The following is a 12,530-nucleotide window of genomic DNA, read 5'->3' as shown; positions in this document are numbered from 1 at the left end:
CAGCAATGCATGTAGATAGGGCTCATTTTATACATGTTATGTATATTGTTCACTCCTAGCACATTGTAAATTATTTGTATATCTTGTACAAAATAACTCATGTAATTAACCTATGAATCATGGAAGCTATTCAAAGTAAGTATTTTAGTATGTGAATTGAATTTGAGTTATAATGAGATTATGCTTGAGAATATTGAGATATTGAAAATCTAATGAGATTTCTGAGAAATCTGGATGCTGTATTGAGATACATTATGATTGAAAATTGTTGAGACTATTAAGTTTGAGAAATTGAGTATATATTGAAATTGTCTTTGTGAGTTCGGAAGCTGTTAGTCAAATTACAGTGACACTTTGTCGGATTATCGTTAAAATTTTTGAAATTTCCAATTTAGTTAGATTTTGATAAAAGTAAAAATAGCCTAAATCTTCAATAAAGTTTTTGAATAAATAAATCAAGAACTGTAATGAAATCAGATAAAATAGAGTGCTCCGGCACACTGAGTGGCATAACTTGCTCGGTTACACTGTAGTCGGGTAAGGGGTGTCACATATTGCCATGCCAAGAGTGAATAAAAAACAATTTAAATCAAGTTATTCAAACATTTCACGCAAAACACAAATCAATTTCTAATTTAAATTTCCATTCATAAAATGGCAACACAACATTTCTCGAAACCCATAATTAGTACAACTAATTTACAATACATAGCTAAATAAGTTTTCAATTAGAAAATGATAAATTAAAGTTTATTATGCACAAACCTAATGTGAGTCGCCTCTAGGCCTTGACTCAGTTTGCCCTATCCTTATCCAGGTCTTTTTTAGTTGAAACATGCAATTTATAGTGTCTCAGTATCTTATCTGATAATAAATCCAATAATTAATTCATATAACTTAATTCTAGCCCTAATATACTTAAACTAACGTTCTTGAAAATTTTCATTTCGGAGTTACTATTCATGACACTATTCAAGTCAATTTGTTGACTTTCTTATGCTTAATAGGTATGGGGATTTAAATTTCACTCACAAACCACATTTTGGTTACCAATTTTGTTGCCATTGGTTGCCAATTCAATTCCTAAGTCTCCTAAGAGAAATTACAATTTTTTAGTTTTGGTCCCCTGTTTTCTACTGTTCCATTGGTCTGGTTACTATGAGAATTTGGCTAAGTGTCCTTCATCTGTTCTTTATTGTCTTAGCTTTATTTCCCTTTTTGAATCACTCCATTTAGAGTTTTGTAGCCAAAGTTATTGCCATTTGAACATGGCTGGCCGAATTTGGTGTTACCCGGAATTCTGGACATTTTCTGGATATTAGCAATTTTTGTACACTGATTGCAGGTACAAAAATTGCCAATATCCAGAAAATGTCCAGAATTCCGGGTAACACCAAATTCGGCCAGCCATGTTCAAATGGCAATAACTTTGGCTACAAAACTCTAAATGGAGTGATTCAAAAAGGGAAATAAAGCTAAGACAATAAGGAACAGATGAAGGACACTTAGCCAAATTCTCATAGTAACCAGACCAATGACTGCAGGTGACTTTTTGGATAGGTTATGGTCAAAATTTAGGTTTTCTTTCTTCATGAAAGTTGTAGGGCTATGTCTCATCTTTCTATCGGTATAAAATTCAGGTCATTTGGACCTTTCTAGGCCAAGTTATAGTCATTTATATAACTACTATTTATTTGGTCATTTTTTTACAGGGCAGTGTGCCCAATTCTGGATTTGGCCTAATTATTCACTAAGTTATGGTCATTTTCATGGCATAATTCCTAAATGAAAAATGGCCCTTTTTGTGTCTACTTTTATTCCCAATTGACCTCACACCAATTAGGTTGGTAAATTTTCAGTTTTGATCCCTGAAAAGGACCTAAGTCAAGCTGTCTGCATATTGACCTTAACCAATCCGAATTGAAACTTGTTTCCAACAATTCACACACACCACAAATGGTCACAATTGACTATTTCTCAACTCAAGTAAGGCCATTTACATCAATTGACCAATTCTCAACTTTTTCTCCAATTTTTCACATGCTCAAAACCCTAATTATATAGAGTTCAAATCTAATGCATTCAAAGTGCACATTCAATGTTTACATACTTCATTCAACCTCAACAACCAATTAAACACATCAAATTCATTCATATCAAACCCTAACTAAGGCTGGCCAAAATTTCTTTTTTGATCCCCCCAACAAGTGTTTTCTTTTGATTTTAAGTTAAGATCTAAGCTACTTACACTAAAAACATAAATATTAAACATAAATTTTCAATTCAAACCACTAACCTTAAACTTTGAAGTTCAACTCTTCAATTTCTTCCTTTTCTTCTTTTCTTTCCTTCTTCTAAAGCTTCCTCAGGTTGATCTAACAAGCCTTTATGGACTACTTTGGGGTCAAAGTAGGGTTAAGTGGTTGGAAGAAAGCTTGAACTCAAGCTTTAATGGAGTTCTTCAATAAAGAGAAAGAGAGAGGAGCTCGCACAATTGGATGGAGAAGACAAGAATGATTTTTCTTTTCCTTTTTATGTTTAATTTTATGTCTTTTAGTCTTAGTTGACTTGGTCAATATTGATGGGCAAAAATAAAGTTATTTATGATGTCATAATAGTGATATAAGCATGATGTAACTAAACTTTTTCTTTTTTTCCTTTTTCTTTTGTATTTATTTTTCCACTAGTTCTTTAATTCAATTCTTAATTCTGAAATTTTCTTTTCTCCAATTTTATTTGACAGTTAGGTCAGGAGTCAGCTCTAGGGGTGAATTGACTAAATTGCCCCTCTCTGGTTTAATCCGATTTGCAAGTTATTCAGTATTTCTTTCGAATCTCTAACCTAATTATTTGACCTGCTTAACAACTCTTTTTCGTGATTTTCTCTTTTCTACTGTGTTCACAATAGTCCTAAGGACCGCGGTGTCACATTTTCTAGTTCAGAATTTGGATTAAGGCTGACCTCACAGTCACTTCCCGGGAAGGTCACCCATCGCTATAACTCCCGGCTCATTTAACTTTTTATGCTTTGTTTTTCTTCTTTATACTTAACTATTTGGCAATTATTAATTATTTTCATTTAGGGCTTTTCTAGGTGTCTTAAACATAGTTCTAATCCTCTTAATTGTCCGGACCGATACCGGTCACCAAAACAATAACAAATACCAGGCTATGCAAATAGGAGTGTTGCATATCCAGTGTTCCAAACTTAGATTGGATTGAAATCTGCTAGTCAAACTAACAGTATATGCGATATCCGGCCTAGTACACAACATTGCATACATTAAACTTCCAATAACTGAAGCATATGGAATCCTAGCCATTTTATCTCTTTCTTCTGGTGTCTTTGGAGACATCTCTTTAGAAAGATGGATACCATGTCTCACTGGTAACAATACTCTCTTGGAATCAAGCATATTAAACCTCTTTAACACCTTTTTCAAGTATAGACTTTGGGATAAACCAATTATTCTTTTCGCTGTATCTCTATAGATGCAAATTCCAAGAATATAGGTTGCCTCCCCTAAGTCTTTCATGGAGAATGTATTTGACAACCATACCTTAATAGTTGTCAACATACCTATGTCATTGCCTGTCAATAAAATGTCATCTACATATAAAATAAGGAAAGTGACAGCATTCTCACTAACCTTTTTATATACACTTGGCTCATCCATACTTTTGATAAAATCAAATGATTTAATGACTTCATTAAAATGGATGTTCCAACTCCTCGAAGCTTGTTTCAACCCATAAATAGATCATTTTAGCTTGCATACCTTGGAACCATCTTGGGATTCAAAACCCCTAGGTTGTTTCATGAAAATGTTTTCATCAATGTTTCCATTGGGAAAAGCTATTTTGACATCCATTTACTAAATCTCATAATCATAGTATGCAGCTATTGCTAATAAAATCCTAATTGATTAATGCATGGAAACAGGCGAGAAAGTCTCCTCATAGTCGATTCCTTGCCTTTGGCGAAACCCTTTTACAACTAGCCTTGCTTTATAGGTCTCTACTTTCAATCAAAACCAATTTTCTTCTTGAAAGTCCATTTATTCCCTATAGGTACAATACCTTCAAGTGAGTCAACAAGGTCCCATACTTGATTCTTATGCATGGAATCAATTTTGGATTTCATAGCTTCAATCCATTTTGAAGAGTCTATATCTAATATAGCTTATTCATATGTAAGAGGATCATCTCCATGATCTATTTCTTTATGAGTAAACAACTCTTGTTCATCTTCATGAAGAAAACCATATCTCTCTGGTGGGTGAGATATCTTGGTCGATTTGCGAGGAATTACTGTAGATGTTTCATCAATAAATGTAGGTTGACTAGATGGATCTATATCCATTTAATCTATTGGTTGGTCAGAATTCTCCAATTCTAACTCTATTTGCCTTCCTTTGCCACCTTCTTGAATAAATTGTTGTTCAAGAAATATGACATCTCTACTTGCCACAACCTTTTGTGATGTAGGCAAATAAAAATAATATCCAAAACTTTTTTTTGGATATCCAACAAATCGACCTTTTTCTGATCTAGTTTCCAATTTATCAGTGTTCAGCTTTTTAATATAAACTGGGCAACCCCAAATCTTAAAATGCTTAAGACTCGGTTTTCTTCCATGCCATATCTCATAAGGTGTAGAAGAAACTGATTTTGATGGAATCCTATTTAGAATATGAAAAGATGATTCTAATGCAAATCCCCAAAAGGAGACTGACATATCAGTATAGCTCATCATACTGCGTACCATATCTAAGAGGGTACAATTTCTCCTTTCAGATACACCATTCAGTTGTGGCGTTCTTGGAGGAGTCAGTTGGGAGACAATGCCATGCTCTTTCAAGTATTCATCAAATTCAGTGCTTAAGTATTTACCTCTATGATCTGATCGAAGAGTTTTAATACTTTTTCTTATTTGATTTTCTACTACAAATTTAAATTCTTTGAATTTTTCAAAGGATTCATGTTTGTATTTCATCAAATACAAATACCCAAACCTTGATTTATCATCAGTAAAGATAATAAAGTAATGAAAATCGCCTCTAGCCATTTCCTTAAATGGACCACATACATCAATATGTATCAATTCCAAATTATTTTCAGTTCTTAACCCTTGTCCAATAAAAGGTGATCTAGTCATTTTGCCTTGACGACAAGATTCATAAGTTGGAGTAGGTTCAGAACCCAATGAGGATAAAATCCCCATTTTCTCTAGCTTTGTAATCCTATCTTCTGTAACATGACCTAATCTTAAGTGCCAAATGTATTTTGAACTTCAGTTGATTTTCATCATGGCATTACACTCAATTAGATTGCTTGCATTAGATTTGTATTTAACATTATGATCTAAATAATAAAGTCCATCTTGCATATAACTCGAGCCAACATATTTATTCCAAAATAAATATTGCAAACATCATTTGTGAACTGAAATTCATAGCCATTTCTAGTCAAATTAGATATAAAAATGATGTTCTTAAAAGCATCAGGTACATGCAAAACATTATTTAAATACAAAACATGTTCATTCATATATAAAGATTTAGATCCTATGGCTAAAGCTTCAACAGTTGAGCCATTGCCAACCTAGAATGTAATATTTTGTGACTGCAAGCTGCTACTACTTACTAGTTCCTACATATCAAAAGCAAAGTGAGAACTAGCACCAGTATCTAAAATCCAAGCTGTAGATGAACTATGAGTATCATCAGAATCTAAATAACAAGACATAGACATACATTCTGAAGGTCTATCCTTCTTGTCCTTCAGAGAAGCAAAATACTCTAGGCAGTTTCTTTTCCAGTGCCCATCCTTCTGGTAGTAGAAACACCTTCCGTTGCCTTTGTCAGCTTTGGTCTTGCCCTTCTGTTTGGCTATCTTCTTGGAAGGTCTAGGAATTTGAGGTTTCTTATTCTTATTTCCCTTCTTCTTTTTGGACTTTCCAGTAAAAGAAGAAGATGTAATCAAAGCCACCTCTTTTCCTTTATTGCCCGGCATATTCTTTTGGGCAATAACCAGCATGTTAAGCAACCTAGCCAAAGTACACTCTAGCTTTGTCATATGAAAATTTGTCACAAAATTCCCAAATGACTCAAGCAGGGACTGAAGGATCAGATCTGTCTGCAGTTGGAAATCCATGTGAAAATCAAGATGTTCCAGTTGCTCAATAAGCCGAATCATCTTATGGACATGATCTCTTACATTCTGTCCCTCAGACATCCTCATGCGGAATAGCTGTCTAGATATCTCATACCTAGCATTCCTGCTATACTCACCATACAACTCTTGCAGGTGAAGGAGGATCTCACTTGCATTCTGTATATTTTCATGCTGCTTTTGTAACTCATTAGTCATAGAAGCAAGCATGTAACATTTGGCTCTCATATCATGCTCCTTCCACTTGTCCAAAGTGTCTAGTTCCTCTTGAGTGGCCTCTAGAGGTAAGGAACCAGGAACCTTAGAGTCTAAAACATATCCAATACGTTCTAGGTTCAGGATAAGTTTTAAATTTCTGAGCCAATCAGAAAGATTAGGTCCCGTCAATCTATTATGATCAAGTATGCTCACAAGGATATTGGATGGTGGTGGTTGTTGTGTGCTCATTATTATCAGAAAAATTAACTGCAGAAAATAACTAGATTAATTAGTAAATATATCAAGTAATTAATTAAAATGATTATGGTCTTTTAATCAAATTGGTCCTCCCACTAACTTGGCAAATCCTACACTTCCAAAGTAGAAAACGGAAATCCTAGTTGGATGGATTTCTAGTGGGTGATTGAATTCTTAGTCTTATTGATCATTCTCATGCACATCCATTATTGGAATTATAATAAACTATAAGTGAGCAACTCCTTGCCCATCACATCTCATGTAAGGTTCAATCATTTATTTAGCCCCTAATGCTCAAAATTTCTGGCACATTCATTATTGATTTATCTTACATTAGTTAAGTTGATCCCATTGAGCTAGTAAACATGCAAATAATTTTAATGTCCTCAGGCACATCTATTATTGGCCACCAACTATTTACATAGTTACAACATCTTATGCTTAACAATTATTCTTCAGAAAATCAATTAAATTAATGCATTATTCCCAAGCTTATATAGCTAATAATGCGAGTATTTAAAATTTCTTAAAATAATTGTCTCAATGAAGGGCCATGATATAATTACTTTAATTATATCATTTCCAACTTAATCATTTGTTTGGAAGATTTTGTGGTCGAATTAATTATTATTATGGTCTCACTTTGCACATTATCCAATTGGCATGCATATATCATATACTTGCATACATTCACATACATCTCATGCATACATGGATAAACAAATAATATAGTATGATCATGGACTTTCTAAGGGATTCAATTCTGAGCCACCAAGAATTGAATCAGGGCATTCTTAGGTGTATTTCATTCATTCATTTTACAAGAGTTGCTGAAGGAGTACATTATCAACCCTTGATCTTGATTTCCTCCCACTGGTCCCACCAATGCTCTTGATCTCCTTGTTCTTCTTGCAATCTAATTACATTGTAATCCTTGGCATACCAAGGTGAGTTTACATGCATATAGACTTTAAAGTCCTCATATAAATGAAATTACAACCTAAATTATTACAACATTTATAATGCATGCCACTAAAATAAAATTAATTATTTTATATCCCAAAGAAAATAAAAGAAATAAATCCAATCACATTGGTCTTTTATTGTCCATGATCATCCATCATACTTATTAAAATTTAACAATTAAATAAAAAATACACAATAAAAATTAAACTGAGTATCACATATTCAACCAAAATTAAATTTGAATTTCATTCAAATAATTTTAAATTTAGAAACCTTTTTCAAATTTAATACCTTGAAAACAATTTTCAAAAATTAATTGTATGATTAAATTCCTCATTAAACAATTTAATTAGGTATGGGCTTAATTATGGGCCTTAAGATATACAACAATTGCATGAAGGGCCCAAAAACCAACACACACCTAGGGGGTGTATCTCGTCCAACACACCATGGTGAGTTCCCAATCAGCTTCAAATCAATCCAAATTTGATCCAATCACACAATTAAGCCTCATAAACAATCTTAATAGCAAATATAGTGGCTCTGATACCAATTGAAGGAGTGGACGCGTGAATAAAGGGCATTAGAACCTTGAATTTCAAAAATTATTTTCAAGGTTACATGCACCATACCAAGTGTCTTATGATCCTAACAATTTTCAATGCCCAATTGCATACCAAAACATATTTTAGTATGCATTAAAATTTCATTTGTCATTAAAGATTGCGAATTAACATTTAATTCAATTAAACCCTAACTAAAAGAGGGATTTTTAGATATTAACCTCTTGATGCACAATTGAAGCCTCTTAGGATGTACTTAGGACCCCAAATGTTGTCCCTCTCATTTGTCCACCACAAGCACACACCAAAGTTGCAATGGCAGCCCTTAGATTGGCTTCTCAAGCCTTATCAACCAATTTTGAGATGGGATTTATGCTTTGTGAAGGTTGTATGAATGTATTAGGTGTTAAAAACTCTTTCTAATAATTTAATTCAAGAGGAAATCTAAGTTTTTCTCTTTGAATCAATTGAGAAATTGAAGAGGAGAAGAAGACTCCATGTTGCCGTCCAACATGAGAGAAAAGAGAGGAGTGGCTAATTTTTTCTTTATAACCTTTTTTTATATACTTAGGTCAAACCCTAACACCCTTGCCACATGTTATCACAAGATCCCATTTTGTTATTATTTGATTTAATCCTATGAAGCCAAGTGTCAAGCTCCATTTAAATCATGACATGTGGTCTTTCATCATAGGAAGACAAGTGGTAAGATCATATGGTGCCATGTGGCACCATGCCATGTGTCACCATCTCATGGTGCCACATGTCATCATGTGAAAAGACCAATTTGCCCTTACTCTTTAATTTGAGTTCTCAACCAAAAATCATAATTTCTTCTCTTTAAATCAATTTATATCAAATATAAATTAATTAATTAATTAATCTCCATTAATTAATTTCTCATAATTAAATTCATATTTAATCAAATTAAATATAAATTTAATTTATACTATACATCCAATAACCTAGATTTGGTTTCAAGTCATGCTAGGGACTTTGCAATCTTATTGCAAATGACATGTGTCACCATCTCATGGTGCCACATGTCATCATGTGAAAAGACCAATTTGCCCTTACTCTTTAATTTGAGTTCTCAACCAAAAATCATAATTTCTCCTCTTTAAATCAATTTATATCAAATATAAATAAATTAATTAATTAATCTCCATTAATTACTTTCTCATATTAAATTCATATTTAATCAAATTAAATATAAATTTAATTTATACTATACATCCAATAACCTAGATTTGGTTTCAAGTCATGCTAGGGACTTTGCAATCTTATTACAAATCAAACCTCTTTAATTAATTAATTAAACTCTTTAATTAATCAATTAAATCACATTTTAAATAGTGATTAGCTTGTGTAGATGTATGACTTACTAGGCTCATTACTTATTGGCAATGAGAAATGATATTAACTCTTAATATCATTAGAACTTTTTATTACCGTAAATGATTTCTCTAAATCATTTTAGGCATCTCATAAACCATGGTTGACACCTAGCATAGTATGCCATGGCCACCCAATTAGTAATAAGGAATACCTTAAATAAACCTTTAATCATATGTTACCATGCACTAGAATCTCTCCATTATAAAATCCCAATTTGTGCTGGAGTCATGTTTAATGTCAAACCCCATTTGTTATGACCATTATGTTCTCTTTTAATTCCAGTTCTTGATTAATTAGATTTTTTTGTCAGAAACTCTTTTTTGACTAAATCTGTCTGTCTTGGCCAGGAACTTGAAACATCAAGAACAATTAAACGAACATAGGATTTTATCCTTATTTACTTAGGGTAACGGATTCCATCTTGATCAATACCTATCTCCATATATAACTAGTAGGAGCCAACACATGCCCATATACCCATACATAGTACAAGTATGGAAGTAGTATCAAACTCAAACCACCTATATACAAGATAAGTGTGTTATCTCAGGTCTAAAAATTATATGCACTGATATGATATATGACAATGCATTGACAAGAGTAAAGTCTATGTGCTTGTCATAAGCGTCACTGGTTCGGCCTACTTATCATGTATAAGTACCTATCATGTTTGTTATGTGGCATGAGACTCACCACTCCATCTTATTTATATCTTATATAAATACCTTGGGAACAAACATGATTACAATCTTTCTGGATAAGTCATGTCCTTTGTGAAGTATCCTCGATTGTGAACCAATTTATGATACTTTGTGCTAGAAATACTGTCACTCATATTCTTAACAACTTAAGAATAGAATTTCTAACAAAATATCAATGGACCTTTTCTATTATACATAAATATATTATGTAAATGGAAAAGTGAAATTACCTTTCATTAATAAAATATGTAAAATGTAACACCCCTATGTTCGGTAGTGCGTTCTACTGTTTTGGTAACCAGTGTTGTCCGGACAGCTAGGATGCCTAGAACTACACATAGATATGAATGAGGAGAAATAAAATAATGAAATACAAGAAAAGAAAATACAAGAAAAACAAAGGAAAAATAATAGCAATGAAATGTAACCAAGTTAAATGAGCCGAGAATCCTAGCGATGGGTGACCACACCGGGAAGTCGCGGTGTGGACCGTTGACTAGCCCTGGACCATGGGGGAACCCTGGAAAATATTTTTAGGACTTAAATAAATGTCTATTGAAGTATAAATACCATTAGAAATATCAAAGAAAAATTAATTAATTAATTAGTACAAAGAAAAGTGAGAAATCGAGAAAACGATAAAACCCGGTGTTACTGAAAAATCGGGAATGCAACCCGAACAGAGGCATTGTGGTCATTTGACACCCCGAGTTGTCTTTTGACCTAAATGTCCATTAAAAATACATGACATTACACTTGGAAAATGTCATGAAAAATTAAATTGGTGGTACCTAATGTAAATAGCAAAAGATAGGAACTTAATGTAAGAAATTGGAAATTTAAGAATAAACAAAGATTTAATTCTCACATAGTGCTCTACTAACTCACCTAAGTGGAACACTAAACATTCATTTGGGCAGATTATTCATCATCTTCCTCACCTCTCAGAGACCAGCCAAAATGATGAAGAGGAAAACCTCCATGGCCGCATGGTTTTGAAGCTTCATGCAAGAATGATCCAAGCCTCTTTCCTTGGACTTTCCTTCATTAAAAGTTGTCCATACACCTTGGGCAGTAGATAAGCAGCAAGAAGATCAAGTTTAGTCAAGGTTTTGAAGAGTTTCCAAAGTGGTAAGTAGGTATTTTTGATGCTTGCTTCATTAAAGTTTGTGTGGATGTTATGTGTAGTTGAATTGTGGAAAGATTTTTGGAGTTTGATGTTTAAGAGAGATGTATATTTTTGGTAGCCATGGAAACTCCATAAGAACAGTTTATCCTTGCATGTAAATGGTAGATTAAAGTGTTGATGAAGTGTTTATATGTGTAGGAATAAATTGGGTGATGTATACTAAGTATATGTGGAAGTACACTTAAATTTGGAAGTTTGGAAATTAATTCAAGGAGAGGTACAATTCGGCAATGTGAAGTGTGGACCAAAATATGTTGCTTCTTGGTTTGGTTTATGAAATATTATTGTTGAATTATGGTACTTGTTATGGCAGCATGTATATGTGTTCAAGAGTTTGAGTTTGGACATGTAAATGAGCTAGGTTATGTGGTTAAATTATTGTAATTTGAACTTGGAAAATTATGGACTATAATGTGCATATTGAGTGTGGTTATAAGTTGCCAAAATGACCAACAATGTGAAGTAAAATGTCTTTAGGTTATGGTATAAACCAGAATTGGCATGAATGTGTAATTTGGTAAGTGTTAAATGTATCCTTTGATGAGTGATGGATAATGTGCAATAGGGCAGTGTGTGTTTTGGCTTAGAACCTTAAGTGTGTGGCTCCAATTAGTATGAGACCAATTGGAGGTGAAACAAGGCACAAAAAGTGCCAACTTTCATGAAGGAAGCTTACCAAAATTCTGCTTGGAAGTTAACTTGAAAAATGACCGAATCCGGATTAGTGCATTTAAGGCCTGAAAATTGACCATTTGGGCAGCAGTTAGTGTTTTGGCCATAACTCACTCAAAATAGGTCCAATTGACCTGAAATTTTTACCATTAATGGTTAAAACATATATATACAACTCTTATGAAGACACCAACACCCAGAAATGATGATAAGCAAGTCAAATAGCTTGCACAAGTTCGGGTCCAAAAACTGGCCGAACCTAAAATGACCTAAAGTGACCAATTTTGTTACATTCTGACCAGCAATAGTAAAATGACCATAACTTCGTCTAGTAAACTCAGAATGACCTGAAATTTTGCCCCGCGTGCAATAAGACATAGATCTACAAGTTTATAGTTTTGACCGAAACCC

Source organism: Hevea brasiliensis, chromosome 4 (genome assembly GCF_030052815.1).
Source record: "Hevea brasiliensis isolate MT/VB/25A 57/8 chromosome 4, ASM3005281v1, whole genome shotgun sequence".
Classification (NCBI taxonomy): Eukaryota; Viridiplantae; Streptophyta; class Magnoliopsida; order Malpighiales; family Euphorbiaceae; genus Hevea; species Hevea brasiliensis.
Note: the sequence above shows the minus strand (reverse complement) of the source record.